At 45.5% G+C, this 26,729-nt stretch overlaps 1 long non-coding RNA gene across 1 annotated transcript in view; it reads right to left on the reverse strand.

Annotated features, from left to right (window-relative positions):
* LOC135404396 (uncharacterized) overlaps positions 1 to 17,495 on the reverse strand; it is a 95,006-nt gene extending 77,511 nt beyond the window's left edge. The window contains exon 1 of the long non-coding RNA XR_010425657.1: positions 17,467 to 17,495. This is a non-coding gene — a long non-coding RNA (uncharacterized LOC135404396). The remainder of the gene's footprint in view (positions 1 to 17,466) is intronic.
* Positions 17,496 to 26,729: the final 9,234 nt, after the last annotated feature.

The following is a 26,729-nucleotide window of genomic DNA, read 5'->3' on the forward strand; positions in this document are numbered from 1 at the left end:
AAGTTGCTGGTTTTGATTGGGGTAGGCAAGGCAGCCTTCTATCAAATGACGTGTCAGTTTGTTGGGGTTGAATACTTGTTCTGGTGTGAAGTCTCAGGCAACAGGGGGTGTTAGATGCCCTAAGAACCTGCCTAAATTCATCCATATCCCTTGCCACCCAGGAACTGGCCCCTTTAGAGAACATCCCAGTAAATTCTCTGTCGAAGTTGGTTTTGTCCTGGCACAAAGCAACAAAAACAACACTACCTTCCCCACTCCCCAAAATGTTTTAAGAGCATTGGTTAAAAGCAGTAATAAAGCCAAACAACTCAGGTATGGATTAGTAAGAATCGCTACCAGGCCCTCTGTGTCAAAATCAAGAAGAGAAAAAAGGTTGATTTCTTTCCCTTCTGTGTTTTTTAAGGGATAAGTTCCACACCCTATCAGAAGTTTTAGCAAAATTACAGGTATCCCCACAAAACTGGGAGAATTGCCATGTTTTTGTTATATGTTCTCAACTTAGTGTAAACAAACAGATAAGTGAGGTAGTTGTTTTATAAACAATCTCCCCTTGGCAGTCTTCCCAGGTTTCGGGCACCAAGAATGTGGTAATTTACTTTGGCTGAACACCAGGTGTCCGCAGAGCCTGCTCAGATTCCCCCCCCCAAGGGGAGACAGAGGAAAGAAAAAAAAAAGTGAAACAATCCCGGGCTTACCAAGAATGAAAGTTTATATTTACATGGAGAAAAAGAAAGGAAGAAGCTAATAACATTACAGACACACAGGCAAAGGAAACCAACAGTAAAAAAAATTCTACCTCCCTCAGTGAACGGCATTTCGGACAGGCGCAGCTGTCTATTCAGCCATTCCTGGAAGGAAGAAGGTCGAATTAACTTTCCCTCCCCTTATATAGCTGGGGCGACGTAACATGGCATGGAATATCCTGTTCCTCATGGGAAAAGGAAGTTCTATTTGACTACACAAACTTATTACATTGTGCAACAGCTGAAATAGAAAGTTAAGTTTCAGTCTGCTGTCATGCTCTGAAACTGCTTTAAACCATTTCAGTTTCACCACAGTTAAAACCTGCTTCTGATGACAAAGTTTTAAAATTTAATATATAAAGCTTGGGCAACAAAAAGCTTTATTATGTCATTTATATATATAGTACTAAATACCCTTCTGCAGAATGGTACAATGAAAGAATGAGAGAAGAAAAGCAGACAGCAATTAGAAAGCCTAGTGTGCAAAACCCATAAGGTACAGGCTACTTTCAAAGACTGAGGTTGTTCTCATATATTTTGAATGTCTGCAAATGCTACCCCCTGCTCCCGACCCCTGGTAATGTGGTTAGCATAACTAATGTCATTTTATGAGGCAAGCAGCCATTCTCTGTGACCGATCAGGTCACGTATTTGTTCCATTTCCCTCATTATAGGGCCCTGAAGGTTCTGTGAACCAAGTGGACAAACCAAACAGATTTCTTCTTCCCCTTCCTACTGGCCTCAAGATTCCTGGGTGCCAGGCTGATTACTGCCTTTCTTACCAGTCTTGAAGGTCCCACTCACCTGACCAGACAGGTGTTGTTGATGGCCCCATCACAGAACAGGGAAGCGTAACAGCACACAGAGCACTGTCTATAAAATCAAGCAGTTACAAAACTTAAGTGGGAAACTTGGAGTAGAACTGCTCCCAGACAGCGAGACACGTGACCGTCCAGTGGCCAGGGACACCTCCACCATCATCTGCTTCCTCTGAGGATTGAATGAATGACTCATATTCTTTTATATGATTTTTGAGTCTAAATTATGATTGTTTTATTGATACAGCAAAACATGTATTAAGATTTGACCCGATCTGCAGAGGGTCCAGGTAATTAGAAATAATAACAAGTTGTATTTTAAATTCTGTATTATGCTGCTTATAGATTGTACTATATTGATTCTGCTTGTAGAAATCCCATGTCATTCTAATCATAAATTCTGTGCTATACTAATCATAATATCCTGTTAAGAAAATAAAGCTTTAATTGTAACTATGACTTAGTGTCATCGTCATTCTGCCAAAGATCCCTAAAAGAACCTTTCTCTCCCCTTAATGTTGGGTGGCAATGCCAATTTGAAAGCCACAACAAATACGTTACTGAGATCATTTGACCTATGAGACAACGGAAACAAGGCACGTAGTAGCAGAAGTTGGAAGCAATGTCAGTACTGGATGCAGGACTATGTTCTTACATTTTACACATGTTGTCTTCTAAGGTAACAACCTGGAGAAATAACTCACCACTACTGCACTGACCCTACCTTTGATTTAGAAAATAATCTCTTTACCAGTAAGGCTTTGACTGCTGTTCTTCAAAAACCTGTAGGAAGGAAATAACCATCTTTAACAAAAGACCAAGACTTGTCCTTTCCCAAAAAAACCCAAACCAAAACAAAAAAAACCCACCAAAAAAACCCCAACCAAAAATCCAAACAAACTTCTGTGAACAAACCACACAGCTTAATGATTCATATTCTTCTGATACCTTCCTATTAATTCTATCCACACTTAAAACTGTTGCAATATGAAACTAGAAAATAGCTCCCTGTAATTAGGTAGCAGTTCTTTTCTTTTGACTCAGAGAAAGCAAGCTGCCATTGACAAACAATATAAAACACAAAGCTGAGTTATCTTATCCTGGAAGGTCAACAGAAGTCAGCACAGAAAATTACACACAACATAAAAACAATGTTACATTAGCACAGAACAGCACCTGTTCACAGATGTAAACAAACAGCCTATATATACGGGTGAAGAATGGCCAGAAGAGCATCTCTTGGTGCACTACAACTTAAGGGCACCTTCCTCCAAGTTGTGCCTTGATCTAAGACGAAACTATTTTTCCTTCCCTTCCCCCCTCCCTGGTCTACCGCCTGCCTGCACTGTGTAGCACCTGTCCGAAACCAGCACTGACTGGCTTTACGTCGTGTTGCTTCCCACACGCCATGCCAAGGGACACAGGAGGTCTGCTGCCCTCACGCCACACTGGGATGACAACTTGCAACCATCCACTCCCCAGCCCACACCACTGCCACTCCCTTGGTCCTAAAAGGGCCTGCGATGGTGGGAAATCCCCGGATAGCAGCGACCCAGCGAGCGCAGCTCACTGTGGCAGCTGTCGGTGCTGCATGTGGAACAGGTCTGTCATGCGCAACCCTGCGCATGTTCACGCCAACAAGCCAGGACTAACAGCCATGGTTGCATCACCCCGCCTCCTTGGTGTGTCGCTGCTGACATCATCATCCAACCATGGGCGAGAGGCACCGGCACAGCCTCTAGTGCACATGAGCCTCTCACTGCTAAGGGCGGACACTCAGAATCACAGAATCAACTGGGTTGGAAAAGACCTCCGAGATCATCGAGTCCAACCTATGACCTAACATCACCTTGCCAACTAGACCATGGCACTAAGTGCCACATCCAGTCTCATCTTAAAAACCTCCAGGAGCGGTGAATCCACCACCTCCCTGGGCAGCCCATTCCAGTGTCTGATTACTCTCTCTGTAAAAAATTTCTTCCTAATATCTAACCTAAACCTCCCCGGCAGAGCTTAAGACCATGCCCTCTTGTCCTACTGCTGGATGCCTGGGAGAAGAGACCGATGCCCACCTGGTTACAACCTCCTTTCAGATAGTTGTAGAGAGTGATAAGGTCTCCTCTGAGCCTCCTCCTCTCCAGGCTAAACAACCCCAGCTCCCTCAGCCTCTCCTCATAGGACTTGTGCTCCAGACCCTTCACCAGCCTTCTTTGGACACACTCCAGCACCTCAATATTCTTTCTGAACTAAGGGGCCCAGAGCTGGACAGAGTACTCCAGGTGTGGCCTTACCAGCGCTGAGTAAAGGGGCAGAATCACTTCCCTGGTCCTGCTGGACACACTGTTCCTGATACAGGCCAGGATGCCATTGGCCTTCTTGGCCACCTGGGCACACTGCTGGCTCATGTTCAGCCTGCTGTCAATCAGTACCCCCAGGTCCCTTTCTGCCTGGCCACTGTCCAGTCACTCTGTCCCCAACCTGTAGCGCTGCATGGGGTTGTTGTGGCCAAAGTGCAGGACCTGGCACTTGGCCTTGTTGAACCTCATACCGTTGAATTTGGCCCATCTATCCAGCCTGTCCAGATCCCTTTGCAGAGCCCTCCTACTCTCCAGCAGATCGACACTTCCCCCCCAAACTTGGTGTCGTCTGCAAATTTGCTCATGGTAGACTCGATCCCCTCACCCAGGTCATCGATAAAGATATTAAACAGGACTGGGCCTAACACTGATCCCTGGGGGATGCCACTAGTGACCGGTCGAACTGGATTCAGCACCGTTCACCACCACTCTCTGGGCCGAGCCATCCAGCCAGTTCTTGATCCAGCAGAGAGTGCCCCTGTCCAAGTCATGGGCTGCCAGCTTTTTCAGGAGAATGCTATGGGAGACGGTGTCAAAGGCTTTGCTGAAGTCCAGATAGACCACATCCACAGCCTTCCCCTCATCCACCAGGCAGGTCATCTGATCATAAAAGGAGATCAGGTTGGTCAGACAAGACCTGCCCCTCCTAAACCCATGCTGGCTGGGTCTGATCCCTTGTCCATCCTGTAGGTGCCGTGAGATTGCACTCAAGATGATCTTTTCCATATCCTTGCCGGGCACTGAGGTCAGGCTGACAGGCCTGTAGTTTCCCAGATCCTGCTTCTGTCCCTTCTTATGGATGGGTGTCACACTGGCCAACTTCCAGTCATCTGGGACCTCCCTGGTTAGCCAGGACTGATGATAAATGATGGAGACCGGCTTGTTGAGCTCCTCTGCCAGCTGCCTCATCACCCTAGGATGGATCCTATCTGGTCCCATAGACTTGTGAGCATCTAAGTAGCTCAGCAGGTCACTAACTGCTTCCTCCTGGATTACGGGGGGGCTGTTTGTCTCCCCATCTGTCTACTAGCTCAGAAGGCCAGTTGTCCTGAGGACAACCTGTCTTATTATTGAAAACTGAGGCAAAGAAGGCATTAAGTACCTCAGGCTTTTCCTCATCTTTTGTAACTATATTCCCCCCCGCATCCACAGAAGTGGCCAGATTAAGTTCAAATTGTGCTTTCACCTTCCTAATTTTCTTTCTGCATGATCTAACGATGTTCTTAAACACTTCCTGAGTTGCCTGTCCCTTTTTCCAAAGATGATAAACCCTCTTTTTTTCCCTGAGTTCCTGCAAAAGCTCCCTGCCCAGCCAGGCCGGTCATCTGCCAGTTCATCTTCCGGCACATAGGGACAGCCTGCTCTTGCATCTTCAAGATTTCTTTCTTGAAGTATGTCCATCCTTCCTGGACCCCTTTGTTTTTAAGGGTTGTTTTCCAAGGTACTCTCCCAATCAGCATCCTGAATAGGCCAAAGTCTGCCCTCCTGAAGTCCAGGGTAGAGGTTTTGTTGATACCCCTCCTTGCTTCACTGAGTATTGAAAACTCTATCCTTTCATGGTCACTGTGCCCCAGACGGCCTCCAACCACCATATCTCCCACCAGTCCTTCTCTGTTTGTAACCAGCAGGTCTAGTGGGGTGCCACCCTGGTAGGCTCACTTACCAGCTGAGACAAGAAGCTATCCTCCATACACTTCTGTCAGAAACTGAAATGGTTAATGGCTTAAACAGACATTAAAGCTGCAACTACCAAGTTTCATCACTGGATCCAGTGGGTGGTGACTATATATATCTTTCTACTTTTACCCTTTCTTTCTCTTTCTTTTCCTTATACATTTTCTTTAGTGTTATTTTTTATGCTTCAATATTGCTGCATTACTATAGATGATAAAAACCAAAATAGCTACATACCTGCTTTTTTTTGAAACTAAATTGTTCTAAAATAAACCCTACATATATATATATTTACAAACACCGATCATTCAGTGTCATTTCACTCTAATACACTCCAAGGGATTTATTAACAAGAACCTGGGTTGCCCTCGCCTTCTGGAGCAGGTCGTAACACACTCCAAGAACCTCCTAGACTGCCTCTTCTCCGCTGTGTTGAGTTCCCAGCAGACATCTGGCAGGTTAAAGTCTCCCACAGGAACAAGAGCTGGCGATCTTGAAACATCCACCAGCTGCTTATAGAATAATTCATCCACTTCTTCATCCTTGTTGGGTGGTCTATAACAGATGCCCATCAGGATGTCAGCCTTGTTGGCCTTCCCCCTGATTTTCACCCATAGGCACTAACCTCAAGTTCTACAGAGTCAAGAGACTCTCTAACATATAGAGCCACCCCTCCACCTCTCCTACCTTGCCTGTCTCTTCTAAAGAGCATGTAGCCATCCATTGCAGCACTCCAGTCATGTGAGACATCCTACCATGTTTCTGTGATGGCAACTACATCATAGCTTTCCTGCTGCACAATGGCTTCCAGCTCCTCTTGTTTGTTATCCATATTGCATGCATTAGTGTACATGCACTTCAACTGGGCTACTGATTTTACCCCTAACTCTGGCTTACCACCCTTAGACTCATCTCTGGAGAGTCTGGTTTCATCCCCTTACCCCTTCAAACCTAGTTTAAAGCCCTCCTGATCAACCCTGCCAACTCATAGGCTACTCCTATGAGTTGCTAGATAGATGAAGCCCACTTGACTCTAGCAGGCCTGGTGCCATAAAAATTGCCCCATGATCAAAAAAAACAAAATTCCACTGATGGCACCAGTCTTTAAGCCATTCATTGATATCACAGGTTTTCCTGACATCGTTCATCCCTGCTACTGAAAGAATTGAGCAGAACACCACCTGCGCTCCTGTCCCATCGACCAGTCGACCCAGAGCCTTGGAGTCCTTTTTAATTACCCTGGTACCCCTCTTATCAACCTCATCACTGCCAACCTGGGCAACCAACAGTGGGTAATAATCAGAGGGCTGAATTAGTTCAGGGAGTCTCCTGGTGATATCCCTTACCATGGCCCCAGGGAGGCAGCAAACTTCCCTGTGGGATGGGTCCAGTCAGCATACAGGGCCCTCAGTTCCTCTCAGAAGGGAGTCACCTACTACAACTACCCTTCTTTTCTTCTTAATACCTGAGATTGTGATCCATCTGATGTAGTGCAACTGGGAGACCCTCCAGACAGATTTTTTTCTTGAGTGTCATCTGCCTGACCCTCTAGATCCAGGGCCTCATACCTATTCTGTAAGGGCACCTGGGAAGGCGATGGGGGTCAAGAGGGGATTCTTTTATCTCCCCGAGCAGGGACCCATTTCCATTTCCCCCCATCTACTAGGTCTCCTCCTTCTGCCTGATGGCAAGAGGGGCAGGGCATCTCTGACTCCTACTGAGCTTTTCTCAGGGTTGGAAGGATGTAACTCCACCAGTCTATGTCACTGTTGAGACGGCCAAAGCGACACAGAAATAGTCTTCTTCCAAAAATAGGACAGGAGAGGGATAGATCCTTTATTGTAACAAATCACTGACATTTATAGCCCTTGGCATAACATACATGCTACACTACAATTGATGTCTTCAAATAAACATGCATGGGGATTGGCTGCCCTGCAGCACACTCATGATGGTTCAGCATTTGCAGACTCACAGTGACTTGCTTAGCTCTGTCTTCCTTCTGACAGACCTGTTGTCAACCCTGACAATTCCCCCTTTCTTTGTATTTATGCCACAAAGATGGCCTTAACAGTCTGCCACAGGGCCCTTTGCAACAGGCTGATCAAGCAAGGCATCAGTATCGACAACTCCTGATCTAAAGCTAAGAAGAAATGCAGCATCTCAAAATAAGGATGGATAACAACACTAAGAAAAAAGTTAGAGTTCATCTACCACCCAGAATAAGAATTCGCTATGGTCCGACATTCATGTAACACGTTCCCTTAAAATCTTGACACTCATGTAAAGTATTTTTAAGTTTACACACATATATCTACACAGTTTCTCTCTCTCATACAGTCTTTTTCCAGGCATTCAATTGGTGGCCACCTCAGTCATCCTTCATTCATGCATATTTGGAATTTCTATTATATTTTTACATTTTAATTACACAGTTTACATTTTAAGTAGTTATTGGCTGTGTACTTCTCGGTTCATCATTTTTAGTAGTCACGTTTAATAACTGTACCTGGTTTGAAGAGGAATTATTATAAGGAATTGTAGCTTGATGCAGTCCTTTTATAACAAGGAATAAAGCTGCTCCTCGTGGTGGTGTGAACAAAGAGGCTTTATTTCAAAACCGGCGCTCTTTTATCTTTACATACCATGTGGCTTCTTTAGCCAATGGAGTTCCCTATGACGACGCATGATCTCTTGGGCCACACTGCCCCGGCACATCCCTTGTGCCTTTAGACATGCCTCCCACATATCCCCTCCGTTAATTATCTAAAGAAGTCACAAAAACAGTGCAAAAAACAGTGCAAACAACAGTGCAAACAGTGAGAACATTGTAAACTACCAAGTTTTGCAATGACCCAGCACATTGCTTGCTCAGTTTCTTAACTCTATTGTAAACCTTTTTAAAACTTTCTTATATTCCTATAGGGTAGTGCAACTTGGAGAAATTACTTTATTAACTTAGGGCCTTAGCCCAACTGTGTGTAAAACTATAACCTTTATTAACCTGAGGGTTTTTTAATAACTGGGGATTTCAAACTTTATTTAAGAAACAGGGTAAGCATAGCAAAAACTCAATTCTTTTAAAGTGACCTTGTGGTGGAGGTAACGTGGTTTTGTGAGGTGTTCTGTGTTTTTATATTTGTCCAGTCACACAATTTTTTTATTCATTCACTCCTCTCATTCACTGACGACCGTCATCATTCACTCTCATACATACACCGATATTTTGTAGATTGCTTGTTACTACATTGGTCATTCATTAATATAAACTTGAGATATAAACGTAACTCTTTTTAAACTCCTGCGTTATCTAGTTCTTGCAGCTGTGATTGTGTATCTAAATAGGGCTTTACACACCTAGAGGGAATCCACTTCAGTTCTTTTCCTGTTACCACACAAGCGTAACTTCTCCCCCAAGTCATAAGGTCTAAAGGTCCTGTCCATTGTCCTGAGATCAAATCTTTTACCATGACTAGTGGCCTGGGAGAGGCAAACGCCTGAGATTTGTGCTGCTTCTCATACCTACTTCTTTCAGCACTGTCACAATTTAAAAAATTGATAACATATGTGGCTTTCCACAAACGTTCTTGTGGACTATATAGCTTCTCCCCCCCTCTTTGTTTTACTAACATTTCTTTCAGTGTGCGGTGTGCCCTTTCCACAATTGCCTGTCCGGTAGGTGAGTGTGGTATTCCTGTGATGTGTGAAATTCCCCACTCTGATAGGAAATTTCTTACCTTTTCAGAGACGTACGCTGGTCCATTATCGGTCTTTATCTGTTTCGGGGTGCCAAGGGTAGCAAAACAGATTAGCCAGTGTCTTATTACATCCTTGGCTTTCTCACCTGTGTGTGCTGTAGCAGTTATGTACTGTGAATGTGTGTCTACAGTTACATGTACATATTTTAAGGTGCCAAATTCGGGGATGTGTGTGACATCTGTTTGCCAGATCTCATTGGCTATTAACCCTCTGGGGTTAACGCCTTCCTGAGATGGCACAGGGGTGATTTTTTGACAATCTGGACAAGTCAATATGATGTCTCGAGCCTGATTAATTGTAATTTTGAATTGTCTCTTTAGAGAGCGTGCATTCTGATGAAAAAATGAATGGGACAATTTTGCTTGCTCTAGGGTCCTGGGTACTGTGTTAAACATTGCTGCTTTGTCAGCTTCCCGGTTCCCTTCAGCTATTGGCCCTGGCATGTCAGTGTGAGATCTGATGTGCATTATGTAAAAATCAAACTTTCTGTGATTGACAAGAAACCAAATAGAACGCATTTCAAACAACAGATGAGGGTTAGAAACATCTCGAAGAAACAAACATTCCAGACGTGAAACTAACTCTGCAGCATAACAAGAATCAGTGACAATATTAACAGGTTGTTCAGAAAACTTTCCCAAGGCAATACGAATGGCAGCCAGTTCCAGAACCTGCACAGAGCATTGGTTCATGGTCTGTATTTCTCGTTCCCATTGTCCTGTATCAGGATTTACAGAAGTCACTGCAGCCTTTTGCGATCACCCAGATGCATCTGTAAAGACTGTGAGGTCATTTACTGGCTCACTTTTGCATCTAGTCGTGGCTCTTAAAGGTAAATTACTGATTTCTGCCCAAAGTCTGTGCTTAGGGAGATTGACTGAAATGTCACCATCAAAACCTGCTAAGGCAACTTGGAACCCAGTGTCCTCAGCCAGCATCCAATCTAAATTGTCCTTCGTGGCTGGAATGTAGATGACCGCTGGATCCCTTCTGTCCAGTTCCTGTAGTTGTCCTCTGCCTTTATTGACAAGCTTAGCAAACATTTCATTAATCGTCCATACAGTTTTAGGTGGTGTATGGGGCAGAAAGAGCCATTCTAGAACCAGCAGCGGGTCTTTCTCAGTCTGATCCCACTGAAACAAGACTGCAAATGGCTGGTACCTGCTGGGAACTAAGGTCAGGCAGATTTGCAGTTCAGGATCTCTCCTCCTGCTCTGCCTATTTTCTATCGCCTTGGCACAAATGTCTAATGCCTGTTTGGCCTCTGCTGTCAGAGCCCTATTAGACATTAGATCAGAGTCCCCCTTTAGTAACACAAAGAGAGGGTGTAGCTCCTCTGTGGTTAAGCCTAGAATAGGTCTTAACAAATTAATGGCTCCCAGGAGTTTTTGCAACTCATGTAAGGTTAAGGTGTCTTTTACCTTGGGCTGCAGTGGCTGTGGGGAAATCTCTTGTTGCGTGATTCTCCATCCAAGATAGCTCCAGGGCTGCGATCGCTGGATTTTCTCTGCCGCAACCTGCAAGCCTGCTTCTTGGACAGCATCAGTCAAAGCAGTAACAACAATTTGCAGTTCATGTTCTGTGGCCATGCTAATTAAAATATCATCCATGTATTGGTAGATTATTGCAGAGGGAAAACACTTTCGGATGGGTTGAATAGCGTTTGCCACTACTGTTTGACATATTGTAGGACTGTTTTTCATCCCCTGAGGAAGAACAACCCAGTGATACCTTTGCATGGGCTGTGCGTTGTTCAATGCCGGGATGGAAAATGCAAATCTTGGTGCATCCTCGGTGTGCAGGAATATGGTAAAAAAGCAGTCCTTTAAATCAATTATTATTAGCGGCCAATTTGCTGGGAGCATAGCAGGTGAGGGTAACCCCGGTTGCAGTGCTCCCATCGACTCAATGACTGCGTTTACTGCTCTGAGGTCCTGCAGCATCCTCCATCTGCCAGTCTTTTTGGGGATGCAAAACACAAGAGTATTCCAGGGACTGTTTGTTGGTACAATGTGTCCTGCTTCTAATTGCTCTTTTACAAGCTTTTTTAAATGTTCAAGTCGTTCCTTTTTCATAGGCCATTGATCTACCCAGACCGGCTGGTCACTTTTCCAGACTAGCTTAATAGGTGCTTGGAACAGCTGACCAATGGCCCCTATTGAAAAACCTGGCTGCTTGCAGGAGGAATTTGCATGACTGTGCCGAATTGTCCAAGTACGTAGCGTCCCCACAAAGAACAAGGAATTGGAGCTATGAAAGGAGCTACCTTTGCTAATTGTCCCTCTGGTCCCAAGACAGTGAGTATTTGGGCACTCTGTCTGGGCCTTTGTGTGCCTCCCACCCCCTGAATGGTTGCAGCTGGGCAAACAGTAGGCCAATCAAGCAACCATTCTGAGCCTTTTATGATGGAAACATCAGCCCCGGAATCCAAAAGACCTGTAAATCTGTGCCCATTAATCTGGCATGTCATGAGCGGCTGTGTGGTTGTGATGGCTGCTGCCCAGTAAACCTGTGGGTGTCCCGTGCTGCCAAAGGCCCCTGAACCCCGCTCCTTCCCCCCCTCCCCTGCAGGCTATGCACTGTAGAAGGGGATTAGTTGAGCAATCTTCTGTCCCTTTGGAATGAAACAGGGGGGTGAAGGGGTCCATGCCATTATTAGAATCTCGCTATGAGAATCTGAGTCTATTACTCCCAGCAGCACAAACAAACCCATTCTGGTGGTGGAGGATCTTCCAATCAGCAGTGCGTGTACCCCTGGGCTAAGGGGACCCCAACGTCCAGTCGGGATTAGCACTACTTCAGTGAAAGTTATGAAGACTGTGTCCCTGTTGGATAGGTCCAGCCCAGCGCTGGCTGGGGTGGAGGGGCACAGAGCGCTGGCTGGGGTGGGGGGGCACAAATTGCCAGTCTGTTCCCCTGTGTCGCATGTGTTTGCTGTATCGGGGCATGCGACAGCACCCCTCGCCTCCAGTTTTTTGGCACCCTTTTTGCTTTGGGGTGCTTGCGGGGTGCCACTGCTAAGGGTTTCCTAGGGCAATCCCTTTGAAAGTGATCGGGGGCCCCACAAATGTAGCAAGCATTTCTGGGTCTGGCCCCCTCCTGTGTTCTTAATTGGGCACTCAGTGCTACTGCCAGTAAATCAGTTTGGTGTGTCAAGGAACCAACCCCCTGGCAGGCACGAACCAGTTCTGAAATGCTACAGGTTTCCCTTTTAGGAAGGGTTTGCAGAACTCTTTTACAATCAGGGTTCGCGTTTTTGAAAGCCAGTTGCCTGCTAAGTATTTCCCTGGCTTCCTCATTTTCAATCTGCCTATCTAGAGCAGATTGCAGCCGATCTAGGAATTGTGTGTAAGGTTCTGATGGCAGAGCCATCCCAAAATCCCCCTCCTCATCCCCCCATTCCTCCCATTCCCCCCTCCCCTGCAGCTCTGGCAAAACCGGCTCCCTGTGGGTGGGTGGTGGTGGGTGGAGGAGATGGCGTGGGGGCGGGGAAGGACGGGTCATTGTTCGGTCTCCGTGGTGGGCCAGATGGCGGTGCCCGCCCCTGGGAGCATGTTTGGCGTTCATCCGCGGAATGGGTTGGCGAGTAAACTGGGTTAGCCCCCCCATTGCCGTCATGGGGCCCCCTGCGGTGGTCCCACGGGCTGGGACCTCGCATCTCAGGCCCCACTCCTTCCCGCCGACCCGTGTCCCTTGGGCTCCCGGTTCCCTTCCCCATAGTGGAATCGTGAACGGTTCCACTCCCTCCCCCCACCGGGTTTTGTGTGTTTAAACTCCGGTGCATAAAAGCTGGGCTGCTGCTCGCAGCATGAGCAGGGGTGTGTGTGTTGGTGTTGGGTGTGTTTGTTGTTCTTTGGTGTGCTCTGCTTAATGCAGACATTATAGCTTGCCAGGCTGGGTAAGCATTGTTGGCTTGGGGATCCCCCCCCCGAGCTTTGAGTTTTATGAGGTTCCCTATTTTGTCCCAAATTTGGATGTGGAGGGCTTCAACCAGAGGCAGTTCTGGTACAGTTGCCTTAATGAAGTGTACCAACTCTGTTAATTCAGCCCTTGTAACCTGTATGTAATAGGGCTTCAGCAGTGTAGCTAATGCGTCTGTGTCTTGTGAGAGCTCGGTGGGGAAGAAGTTTCCCATTTTACCTTTGAGTCTCGACGCTGCTAGCGCGCGCTGCTGAAGAGGGTCTGTCTCTTTGTTGTCGGCTGGGTTTGCGATGCTGGGCTGTGGCGTCCCGGCGTCAGCGGCTGGTGTCCCCGGTGGAGGCTGCAAGCAGTGGGCGCAGGGCAGCGGCGGGCACGGGGCAGCGGCAGCAACGGGGTGGGCGAGCGGCGCTGGCGTCGGTCGGCTTGGCGTCGGTCAGCGGCGGTGGGCGAGCAGCTGCAGGCGATTGGCGTGTGCGCGGGCTTCAGTGACAAACGGCGGCGGCAGCGCTGGCGGTGGCTTCTCAGTCATGCGGCGGCGAGTGCCAGTCGGCAGGCGTGGGCGCGGCTCCGTCTATGGTGGGCACAGCGTCTGTGGCGGCAGCGTCTCCGGGGTTCCCGCAGATCGCTGAGCGGTGCGGGGTCGAGCGCTGTAGCGGGAAGGCACGGCGCGGCGCTTTTGGTAAGGTCCCGGCGCGGTTTGAATTTGCGGCAACACACTTTTAAGCAGGCTGCGGGGCTGGTCAGAGGCGGCGAGCAGGCGGGGAGCTGCGGCAGTTTCTGCTGGACAGATGGTGACGGTGGCTGGAGATGTTAAGAGGCGGCAGCGGCAGAGCCACTTTTACCAGTTGGCCGAGACGCGGCTACCAACAGTCTTTCCCTGGTGCTCCGAGGCCGGGGTCTCCGAGCTGCGGACATGCTGTCGCTCAGGGAGCAGTCCTAGCCGTGCGGGGTGCCTTCCAGCTGGACTCACCGCTTTTGGTGTTGCGTTGGACCCTCTCCGCTCTGTCCGCTTACTACTCTGACCTCTCGGCTTCTTCTTATCTTCTTTCTTCTCTTCTTCTATCGTGCACTTTTCTAATATTTTTGGAGCTTGCTAAACTAACTTCCGTTTCTCAGATGCCACTGAGACAACAGATTTAAGGACATCTCGGTTTTTTTCGGTAGAAGTTCCCGTCTCCGAAAAATTGAGACGATACCGGAACTACCGGGAGTTATACCTGATGCAGGGTAAATATCTGGCTTAATATAAGCTAAAAGAGTCCCTGTTCGGGCGCCATGTGTAGCTTGACACAGTCCTTGTATAACAAGAAATAAAGCTGCTCCTCGTGGTGGTGTGAACAAAGAGGCTTTATTTCAAAACCGGCACTCTTTTATCTTTACATACCATGTGACTTCTTTAGCCAATGGAGTTCCCTATGACGGCACATGCTCTCTTGGGCCACACTGCCCCGGCACATCCCTCATGCCTTTAGACACGCCTCCCATAAGGAATATAAAGCCTAACAAACTTAAATGAGATCTATTCTGATTTAGCATCTGTTTATACGTCTGCATAGTCTCTTCCCCCTTTTTGTATTTTTAAAATATTCATTTGATGTGTAATTCTATATTTTTGTTCATCTTTTAGTAACATGCCGTAAGAGTTGTAAATTAATACAAATGGTATTTCATGTCATAATTCACATCTTGATAGAACTGAAGGGACATTGTATCACATATGGATTAAATTAGCCTGTATAATATGTTATCATGGGATTATCTACTCAACAGTGTTAATACTGAATAAGAATCTCTGAACATTTACATTAGGCATATCAAGAGAAGTTTCACAGCAGTAGTCACTAAAGGAAAACAAAACAGTTATTAGAATTCACGCAGTATACCACAAAAAATTCTTTTGAAGAGATTCATACTCCCTTTCACTGAGTATAATGTTGTAACTTCTGCAGCGTGACATGCATTCTAACTTGCAAGAATTGTTTTAGCTTTTGAAAAACAGCAAATTACAACATTACTTGTCTTTACAGTTTTTTAAGACTTCCTAAATTGTGGAAAAGTTAAACCGATGTTTGAGCTATGTGAGTAATGTGTGGATGGCAGCAATGCATGATTTCTGTCTGTAGTCTGCACCTAGAAAAATGAATAGATAAGTCAGCATTACAGTCTGCTAATACAGTTTGAAATTCAGTGCCTTCTGTGAGAAGTCAGTCCACATTGTCTCTGATGTCTGGGATGTAGTCAACTCTCGGCCTTTGTTCATCTGCCTCTTCTAGTTGTTCTTCACCTTTAATAAAAAACTTACAAATTTGTTATTAATAGTTCAGTATATTTTAAGTGGTTATCGTGGGCAATTTCGCAGTTTTTCTTTGAAGCTGAAGGCTTAGTGATGATTCTTTGCAGTGTAATTCACTCTGTTGGAGATAGGTTCCATGACTTGGTTTTTTGAATTTTTTCTGGAGCATTCTTCAATACTGCTTCTCAAATAACATTGGTTAGAACAATCACATTTGGTTTTAACTCAGCTTTTTAGGTCTCTAACTTTTGTATTTTCTTTTACTCTGCTTTTATCATTTTGAGCAGCATTTTATCATGTTGTACTGCAGAACAATTTTCTCTTATTGTAAAGCAAAACACACAGAATTTCAGGAAGGCCACTGTAACTTTGATAAAGTCAAGTAGCAAGGCATTAATGGAGAGCAGGTTGATAAGTGTCAGTTTTTACTATGAAGAAACAACTGGCTGTTCAAAATCCCAGTGTTATAGGTTATAAATTCCATAGGGGAATTTTTCTTCCCTGCTCCACTCTAAGAAAAATGGAGTGAGTGCGGGGAAGGGAGTCAATTAGCTTTACAAAAGATCTGGCCGAATTCCTCGCTGATGGCCCGTCAGAGGCTGGGGAGAGAGGGGAGGAGCTTTGGGAGGGGGTGGCTGGCTCTTCTCGGAGGGGAGAGGGGCAGACAGTGGAGTTGGGGATCTGCATGCGGGCATTTGAAGAGAAGGCCTGGAAGTCTTTCTTTCTGGCTTTCCGCCTTGGTGAGGCCGGACCACCGGACTCGGTCGGCTCGCACACTGCCTCGTGACTCCAGCCGGGACCTACTGGGTTTTCATTGGAGAGGTCTGTGCTTGCTGGGGGAGAAGGGAAGAGCCTTGGAACACTGTCATCTGGGAACAACAAGAACTGCAGGCCCTGCACCTCCAGCGACCCAGCAGCACCCCCTGCAGGCCACGATTAGGACTGCGCTAAAGGACAGAGAAGTATTCATTCAGCATGAACAGCATTTCTGAAACTGAAACTTCTACCTTTCTAATGTAAGGATTCACAGTAATTCATAGGGCAGATTTTTGCCTCTCTGGATGCAAAAAAAATGAAGTTGGAGAACAGTCATGTCCTTTCAGACTCAAGCAGTCTTTTTTAGCTTCTGAAAAGACATGATCAGCTAGGGTTTATAAGCAACTAATTCTGAATTTTTGTTGATATTATATATTTTTCTGGGATAACATAATATTTTGTGAATATTTGTATGTATTAAGTAATGAAAAATAGGAATGCTTGAAAATTCTAAACACATTACTTGAACAAAATAGTTATAATAGTTTAACTTATGCAGATGCATTTAAGAATTTAACAATTGTAAAGCAACTTCCAACTTTAGCAAACTAAATAAAGCCACAGCAAAACTCACTGAGGTTACTCCAAACTAGGGTCTTGCTCATAGCAGCATACCAGGGGATCCATGATGCACACCTGACTACAGGGAGGATGTAGTGGTCTGGCAGAAATGCTTCCTGGCAAAGCAGCAACAGTTCTGGTCTAAGCTTGTCACCTGATAACAGGGACATATCTTTGCTGCTTAGTACAGAGACAAGAACAGATGCAGCTTAAAACAATTTAGATACTTTCAAAATTACACAAATTTGTATTTCACACAATCTGAGCAAGGCAGAATTTGTCTTTTGAATCCCCAAATATATTAAACTTAAATCAATGCAAAGCTGTAACTAATAGTTGTGTTCTATTTCAGAGTTTGTTATTGGAGCTGTTATCTTTTTCAGCAAAATATCTTTGGGTGAAAGAGCATTTATACCCTTTTGTTTCCTTTCTCAGAAAACCTCACAGTTCTGAAAGCACTGGAGTTTTTTCAGAATGTTTTCTGGTTCTCAGCAACAATCTGCATTAAAAATTGACTAAGAAACAATTTCCACCTATGAGTCTTTCTGGCATATGCTCTACTGAAAAGAGAACAGAAAAATTAAGGTTATCAAAGAAATTCACATGGTTTGTTTCTTTTTTGTTGTTATAAAAAGTAGAAAAGGTTTTGATTTCTTCTACTCAATTACTAAGCAACAGTTTAAACTTGAAAGACTGTCTGTTGCTATGCAATTCCTTGTATTATCTCTTTAGATCTCATCTCTCTCCCCACAAAGGTGGAATTCTCAGGCTAAAACGGCCCATTTTTTCTTTTTTCTCTGGCAAAAACTGCCTTTGTCAAATTAGTCTACACAAAAACTTTTCTAGTAATCTCTAAAGACTTGTCTCTAAAACACAGAACAACGAAAGGGTGCTGCACAGCTGTCCGCGTGGGGGGGAAGGAGAGGGGAGGCAGCGCAGCTGTGCCTGGTGCCACCTCCGCTCTACTCTGGTGGAAAACCGTCCCCCCCCCCCACGCTTCGGAATTCTTCATCGCAGGCAGCGGGACCACCCCCACAGGGGTCCCTGCGCCCGTCGCGGTCGCTGCCGCGCGGCTCCAGCCTGCCACCCCCACCCCAGTCGAGTACGGATCTGGCTCCAGCTGGTCCCAGCACGGCGCCGCCCCGTGCCGTACAACCTCCCCCCACTCCCCCTGCTTCTCACAAGTGGTGGTGTTCATCTCCATCAGGGTCCTGGCACAGCGTAGGTACCCTCTCTCTTTTGTTCAAGACACTTTCTTCAGGCTTTCACTACATTAATCTGTGAGAACTTTTCAAAACTGTTGCATGTCTTATGTGTTTCACCTTACACACACTGTGAAACTGAAACAGTTAACTAGCACATGAACAAAGAATAGGTAACTCAGGCTGCAAAAAAGAAAGAAAAGGTGGGTGCTGACTCTAAGCCCGGTGGCTCGGACAAGGACGGGCTCTGCTCTGCTGTTTTGCGCCCAGCCCCCGCTGAGGGGGAGCCCCCGCTCCTCTGTTCACTCTCGAGTTTGTTTCTGCCCTGCTCCTTTTGCCTGCATGTCTCGATTTGACTTTCTCTCCTTATTTGTCTTCTTGGTGGAGTCGTCCAGTGGAAAGACTGTCTTTGCTGCTGCTGAAAATTCCCACATTGGTGGCAATGGAGGGGAGGGGTCCCTCTTTCTTTTCTGCCTCCGGGGGTGAATTGTTAGGTTTTTCTACATTTTCTGGATTGGAGGGCAGCGACTTTTTAAAAGCGCAATCTTTTAAAGTTTCAAAGACAGTTTGCTACAGTTTCAGGACACTGGCAGCCTGCTTATCTTCCTGGGTAGCTGCATCTCAGAATTTGTGAATCATTGCATGGATTGCTGCCTCCTGTCCGCTTCCAAATCTTTCAGTCTCACAGAGCAAGCACCAGGCAGACACGCTAAATGCAACTGATGTAGTAGCTTCAAAACCTTGTTTTCAGCACCATAACAGCACATGTCGTAATGCAAAATCGTTAACACCCTTACAACTAAGGAGGGCTTATGTTTTGTCCCATTGTTACAATTTTTGTTCCTGATGGCTCACCTCCGATGTCTTACCTCGTGAGGTGTTGATAAAATCTCAGGTCCGGACCAAGGCAGAATCCTACTGCTCTCAAAGCTTCAGCCCACGGTTCAAACTCTCTCTCTCGAAGATAAATCACTTCGAACTCTCTCTCGGAGATAAATCACTTACTTCGGCACAGCATCACATCGGCGTCACCAAATGTCACTGTTGAGATGGCCAAAGCGACACAGAAATAGTCTTCTTCCAAAAATAAGACAGGAGAGGGATAGATCCTTTATTGTAACAAATCACTGACATTTATAGCCCTTGGCATAACATACATGTTACACTACAATTGGTGTCTTCAAATAAACATGTATCAGGATTGGTTGCCCTGCAGCACACTCATGATGATTCAGCATTTGCAGACTCACAGTGACTTGCTTAGCTCTGTCTTCCTTCTGACAGACCTTTTGTCAACCCCTACAAGTCTATTTCCCTTTCACTCTCCCTAATACTCATTAGCCTTTACACTTCTTCCTTAAGCTCTGCCACTAGACAGATAAAATCATTCACCTGTTCACACCATATGCAGGCGTCTTTTGCCCTGTCCTCCGGTACTAATGCCAGGCTCAGACACTCCCTGCAGCCAGTGACCTGGACAACTGTATCCTTCTTGGGGCGTTTCTGTCTGGGTTACCACACTCCTGCTGGCAGCAGCAACAATGGCTTTCGACTGTTTGTTAACCATTGCTGGATCTAGTCAAGTAGGGGAAGAAAACCCCAAAAAACCAAAAAACACTACCACACCTGTCGCTGATAATGTCGGAACGGCCAAAGCGACACGAAAAAAGGTTCCAGCAAAGTTTATTCCAAGGAAAAAGCAGGGACAGCAGCAGCGGGGCTGCTGCGCAGCCCCTTAAGTACAGTTTTTGAACACACGTAATGCACACAGATAGGACAGTTCAAACTTTCACACCAGAATTCTTACAGCTAATAGGTGCATTTTCTAAACTCTACTTTCTCACAACAACTTTGCTCTTTCTCAAAACAGCCCAGTTCTTTCCCACAACAGTCCCGAGCACCTGCTCTTATTTTTCTCTCATGTTGATGTTCTTCCCAACCACTCTTGTTCAAAACAGGTCCTTGTTCTCATGAGACAGTGCTCCTGTTTTCATGAGACAGTGTTCCCACGGGACAGCTTCTTCAGGATGCATCAGTATGTTGTCAGGATCAGGGCCTCCATTTTCAGTCCTCTCTTTCAGTCCATCTCAGGGGTATACTTTGATCTGGTCAACATCTATTGCTTCGTCAGTATGTGCCAAGGTGTTGACAGATCCGCTGTCACCCCTGACACACACCCACACCTAACACGCAGCCCACCACCAGGAGCCAGGAGGGTGGCTGTGCCCTTCCTGCTCACCCTGCCTGCATGAACTGCCGTGCCAACTGCTGTGCCACGCCCCCACTGATGTGCCCAATCAGCCACAAATGGTCCTGGACACTCCCCTTGCTTACCTGATTGGCTGCCAAGAGCACACCTCTTGAGGTAGTGTGGGTGGGATGCCTAGTGTGCAGTGCCACTTTACATCAGCAGCTTCTATGGGTGGAAAGATGGGCAAGGGCTTCTCCTTAAGTGGTGGGGCCATTTTTTGTGTATGATTTCCTGCTTCACCTCAAGGTCCAGTAGTTTCTTCTCTTTCGATTATGGGTCTGGCTTTATATTCAGGGGGATTTGAAGGACATAAAGTATCATCTTCACCTGTTTCTCTATCATTGGGATCACCCCTTATGTTTCCATCCTGTTCTTCAGGGGATACAATTAAGTTTCCTAATTTGTACAATGCCAGGTGACTTGGTAGCCTGCTTAAGCATCACCTCTAACTTTTCTTCCAGGTTTTGTTATTTTCTCCTATTCTTCCCTTAACTGTTTCTATAGCTGCTCAATTTCAAAAGACAGTAATAATTCAGCTGCTTTTGTCTCTTCTAGTTCCTCTCTTGGATCTTGTTTCTCTCTACTATGGTTTTTCCTATCATGACAGACAGCTTCTATGCAGGCGACTAACACTTTGAAAATAATTCCTTTGTCTTTTCCATCCTTTATACAGCTTCTGGCTACCTTTAACTGTTCTTCCATAGCTTTCGAATCATGCCAATTATAATGACCCCATTCGATCTGATTCAGGTAACTAGTTTGCAAGAGCACTATGGTTGTAAACCAGGTAAGACTAAAATCTGGCAAGTGGAATCCTATCAATGCATACATAATAACGGCCCATACATTCAGATTACAGTTGGTCCTCTATGACAACTGGTGAAATTTCTAATAGATATAGGAGCACAAAGTTCAATATTAACACAACAGGATGCCAACAAGCTGGGTGTGCAACCTTGATAGCAAAGAGGAGTAAACAAAGCAAGTGTTATGTGCCAAACTGCCTAAGTTAATTTATGGCATGTTATCTACTCTCTTTGCAGTTAAAGATCACAATGAGAACATTTTGGGTTTTGATGTTTTGCACAGCTGAACCTGGTGTTTGCTGGACTGCAGTGTGTGGTCCTTTGGTTCAAACATTGACCCTAACCCTGAAAGAAATCAGGAGAGCAGAGTGCGTTTACTCTGTGCAGCACCTGCACTCCCTGATTCAAACGTTACTAATGTACCTCAATATCCAATTCCTGCTGCAGCACAAAAAGGAGTTTCTGAAATTATAGCTGATTTGGAAAAGAGACAAATCATCTCTCATATAATTCACCAATTTGGGCAGTCTGAAAAATGGAATGGAAGATAGTGATAAACAGTTGAATACCGGCACTTAAATGCCAACACAGCTCCACTAACAGCGACAGTACCCAATATCGGAAACCTAACAGCCACAATACAAGCAGCCACATACCTGTGGATGGCAGCACTAGATAGAAAAGATGAGTTCTTTATGGTCCCCTGTAGTGGGTTTCTGTGGCTGGGTTTTGGTAGCGGGGGGACTACTGTGGGGAAATGAACTCCATCTCAGCCAGACCCAATACATCCCCTTACAAGAGGAGGATGAAAAGAAATTTGCTTTTACTTGGGAAGGTGTACAGTATACGTTTAACAGACTCCCACAGGGGTATAAACATTCACCCACGATTGCTCATGCTGTGCTTGCTTAACTTTTACAGTCAGTCTCACTCATTTCAGACACAAAATTATGTAATATTCTAAATGGAAGAGACCCCCCTGAAAAGGTATGGGAAGCAGCAACAGCAGTGCAACAAGCACTTCATGAAGCAGAAGTTGAGATTCCACCTGAGAAATGTCAAGGACCAAGTAAAGAAATAAAGTTTTTAGGAACTTGGTGGATAGCTGGCAGTGTGGTGGTTCTTACAGACAATATAAGGAAAATAGAACAGCTGCAGATGTCCCAATTTAGGAAAGAATTACAACAGTTAATAGGAACTTTAGGATATTGAAGAAAACATGTACTTGGATTTTCTATCATTGCTTGCCTGGTGTATTCACTTTTATGAAAGGGAAAACCATGGAGATGGAACTTAGAATATGAAGAGGCAGTCAAAACCCTAATAGAGGAATTAAAGACATATCAGTCACTGGACCCAGTACACCCTGCAACCCTGTTATAGCAGAATGGGGTTTTTCTAAACTGGCTCTGATGGACCAAAGAGATTTTTCTTATTCAGCTCAACTGCAATTAAAGAGACAGAACAGAGATATTCCAAGTGGGAAAAGGAACTTATGTTGTTAGTCCGAGCAGTGAAACAACTTGAACCACTGTCCTGGTTAAAGAGATAGGAGGAAGAGTTTAGCGCTATGTGGGTGTGACCAAACTGTTTATTCTACACCATCTACATCATCATTGGAGGATGAGGTTTTGTCAGGGAATGCCGAGGCACCAGAAGCTGAATTTTTTCTTCTTGCCTGGGTCGTGGAAGGGAGTGGTCTCTTTAAAAACCTCTGGCAGAAGCGGAAGGGGGATCTTTCTTTTGCGCAAGAGAGGGTGTAGGACCGGGGTCCTGGGACTGCATGGCTGCTTGGTATGGAGAAAAAGCTGCTGTGGCCACCAAGAGCGCTGTTGTTGCACCTTCAGAGGGAGGGAGTGGCCCCAGACTGGGTCAGAGTTGCCTCAGGGCCATTTCAAAAACACTGCTTCGCAAGTGTGGTGGATTGACCTTGGCTGGATGCCAGGTGCCCACCCAGCTGCTCTATCACTCCCCTTCCCAGCAGGACAGGGGAGACAGTAAGGTGAAAAAAAAAAAAACAACTCGTGGGTTGGGATAAGACAGTTTATTTAAAGCAAAAAAGTAAAGCAAAACTTGCACTTGCAGAAGCAAAAGATAGCAGGTTTTATTCTCTACTTCCCATGAGCAGCGATGGTCGTCCACTCTCAAGAAGCAGGGCTTTAGTACGTGTGACGGTTTCTCAGCAGGCAGCCATTAGACAATGAATGCCCCCCTTCCTGCTCTGTGCCTTAGCTTTTATATCTGAGTTGACGTCATATGGTATGGAATATCCCTTTGGTCAGTTTGGGTCAGCTGGCCTACTTGTGTCCCCTCCCAGGATCTTGCCCTCAACTAAGGGAGGAATGTTACAGTGTTGGTGCTGTGCTCAGCAGTAGCCAAAACACCAGTGTGTTATCAATACCCTTCTAGCTACCAATGCAAAGCACAGCACTGTGAGGGCTACTGTGGGGAAATGAACTCCAGCTCAGCCATACCCAATACAGCAAGCCACTGCCAAGGGGTTTTACAATCACCACTTTGCAAGCCACTCTGCCGTCCCGAGACCCCTTGCCAGCACCACCATTGCTACTGCAGCTGCCGCCACTATTGCTGCTACTGCTGCCACCAACACCACTGATGCAGCAGAGAAAGAGAGAGAGAACCTACCCGCTGCCACACTGCAGCCTGGAATAAGGTTTGAACCAGGAGAGTCTCTCCGCCATCTTGCCTTTGTTCTCAGGGTGGGGCACATGGCATGCAGCGAGGGAACAGCCACCATTTTTTTTTGTCTTAGGGGGCCAGGCTACACTTTACCTTTGTTGGTTAAACCATACTTTCTTCTATATAAAATTTCTTCAGTAAATTGTGACTCCAACTTATAATCCTCTTAGTATTTTTTCTCCATTATCAAAAGGGGGTGATCTGAGTGGGCTTGGTCTTCCTGCTGAGTTTTAAAACCAGTACATCTTTGGCACCCAGTGTAGGGCACAAGAGAGGAGTAGAAGTGACAATTTTGATTAAACCATTTGCGTATTGGGTACAGAACTCCCTGGTCACCACGCTGCTAGGTCTATTCATGTGGGCGTGGCATTTAACCCTGTATATGTTTCTGTATATGTGGCACTATTTGCCCATCACAGTCCTTTTTTTCTGATCAGGGAGAGGAATCAAGATTGCTTTGTTGATGTACTGTGTGATATCAGCTTATATATGATAACATCGAGGGCAAAAGGGTTCATTTGGAATGTGTATTAGGTGTTGTTTGCCTGTCCTGGACTTGGCTGCTACCTTTGGGGGTTCATTAATAATCACACCCAGCCTGTGGAGGGAACAGGAGAGGATGATTTTTCCCAACCTTTCACCCTCTTCTCCTCCTTCAGGCCTGTTACAACAACTTTTCAGAATTTTGAATTCCCCTTAGATGTTAAGGGAAGCACGTTCTTGTTGCTAAATCTGTTGTCTTCTCAATACTGCTAAGAGACATTACTGGCACATGGACTTTGTGCAGGGGACATGCCCTGCAAACCTGGGTTGCTGCCACACCACTATGGTGCAGCGTGGCTTTGAAACTGTGGCTGAATTGCAATTCCCTGATTTAAAATAATGGGAGCATTTGGCTTCCCTTACAACTGTTCACTGTTTCACTTTTGTATTTGACATCAAAACAGGATAAAGGCTTTCTCCTGGTGAACTTGGTGTGTAAATGATTGAAAATAATTTAAGAAAATTTAAACTTTTGACAGTTAATTACTTATGTGCTGTGTGATTATTCTGAACAGTTACAATGATGGGGAAGAATGGTGTGAAGGCACTGTAGTAAAAATGTATGATATTTATATTCACAAATAATTCTACACTTAGGTGTCTGTCTCAGTTTAATGAGACTAAAGTGTTTTGCTATGGAGGATGAGTTATGAGGTAGACCAAGCTCCTCCCTCTAACCAATTGTAAATCTGAAATTAAGAGGCTCCAATTGAGGAAGTATGGAGAAAGGAAAAATAACAGCCCTTTATTAAAGGATATATGTGTATTGGTAGAACAACAAAAGAACACAAAAACAACCAAAAAATAATCCTGTACCCAAAAATCCCCTTCAAAAGGAAACAGTTCGGTACTTTCTGCCTTTTGGCGCAATTCTAACCACAGTCAGCAGGGGGCGCTGTTGGATCACTGGAGGAGCAGAACCTGCAGTTCCTTGGTGGTAGTCAGCAGGGGGTGCTGTTGGGCTCTGGCGGTCACCACGTGGGGTCCCAGTGTGCAGGAAGAAGCCGAGAATGGAGATTCCTCCCCCCCCAAGAAGGGGAAGGGGAAAAGGGGACAAAAGGGGGTTCTTCCCACAAAAACTCACGCTGTCTGCGTCTGACTGTGGCCAGGATTTCCCCCTTTTCGTCAATGGACACAAACCACTGCCAAACACGGGAGCGGATGAGGGAAAGGGCAACATCCTCCTCGAAAGATTCCTTGGTAGATGGGTCAAACCTCTCCGATGAAGTCAGAGCAGGTCTGAGTTGGGGGAAAAATAGGGCACAGGCAAGCCAGGGCCAGAAAACAGCCAGATGACCACGCCGAGAACAAAACAACCTCGGAACTTTTCCAACAACCACACCTTGCCTGAGTTAAGGCAAAAGTGAAGTGCCCCAGTTTCCAAGGAGAGGAAGAAAAGAAATCACACACCCCCCACAGCCTTAGAGAGGGGCATCAGCTTGGAATGCAGTACTGCCAGTCAGTTCTTTTGTGTAGATCAATCACCCAAGGCAAAACCACCCTCCCCCATTCAATATCTTTCTTTTGCAGTGGGGCAGGGGAAAGAAAAAAATTCTTGTTTTGCTGACGCCTGAAAATCTATCTAATGCAGTTCTACACTTTTTAAAACGTCTTTTGGCTGTTAAATAAGACAATCTGACTGCATTACAAATTAGAGGATTTATTCTTCATCCTCGTCGTCCCCGGATAATGGCAGAAAAGGCATGCAATGTTTACATTAGCATATTTTTATCACAACACAGTAATTTCTACAGTACAGAAAAAGAAGCATACAGGGATCTACTTTTTACACTGTTACACACATTTTTTAAATTTACGCACTCCTTTCAAACCTTTTAACAACTATTGCTAAATATATACCGGTATATGTTTTACAAGTGGTATCAGTCTAAAACAGTTTTCTCTTTCTTATTTTTATCTTTGGGTGCAGGTACTCATCACAGGTATTCTTCCACTGGAGTTAGCAGTTTCTTTTCTCCCTTTCACAGGCTGCCCAAGGTCACTTGGTAGATTCCAGCGTTATCTCTGAGACCTCTGGCTGAGTTGCTGTTTCAGGGTCTCTAGCCTGAACACCTGTTTGGTTCCCTACAATTCCCCTTTTTTTATTTTCTAATTGAAACACTAAAACTTGTGCAAAGCTACAGGGAACCAAATGTGAAACACAAGAAAAAAAACATGGCACACTGAGCAAAACACAAAAAAACCACAAAAATGACAGTCAAAGCTACAATGGCAATTTTTTTGAGTTTTGGTCCTAGGTTAAAAATATCTAACCAACTAAACAA

The sequence above is a fragment of the Pseudopipra pipra genome, chromosome W (assembly GCF_036250125.1).
Source record: "Pseudopipra pipra isolate bDixPip1 chromosome W, bDixPip1.hap1, whole genome shotgun sequence".
NCBI classification, from domain to species: Eukaryota; Metazoa; Chordata; class Aves; order Passeriformes; family Pipridae; genus Pseudopipra; species Pseudopipra pipra.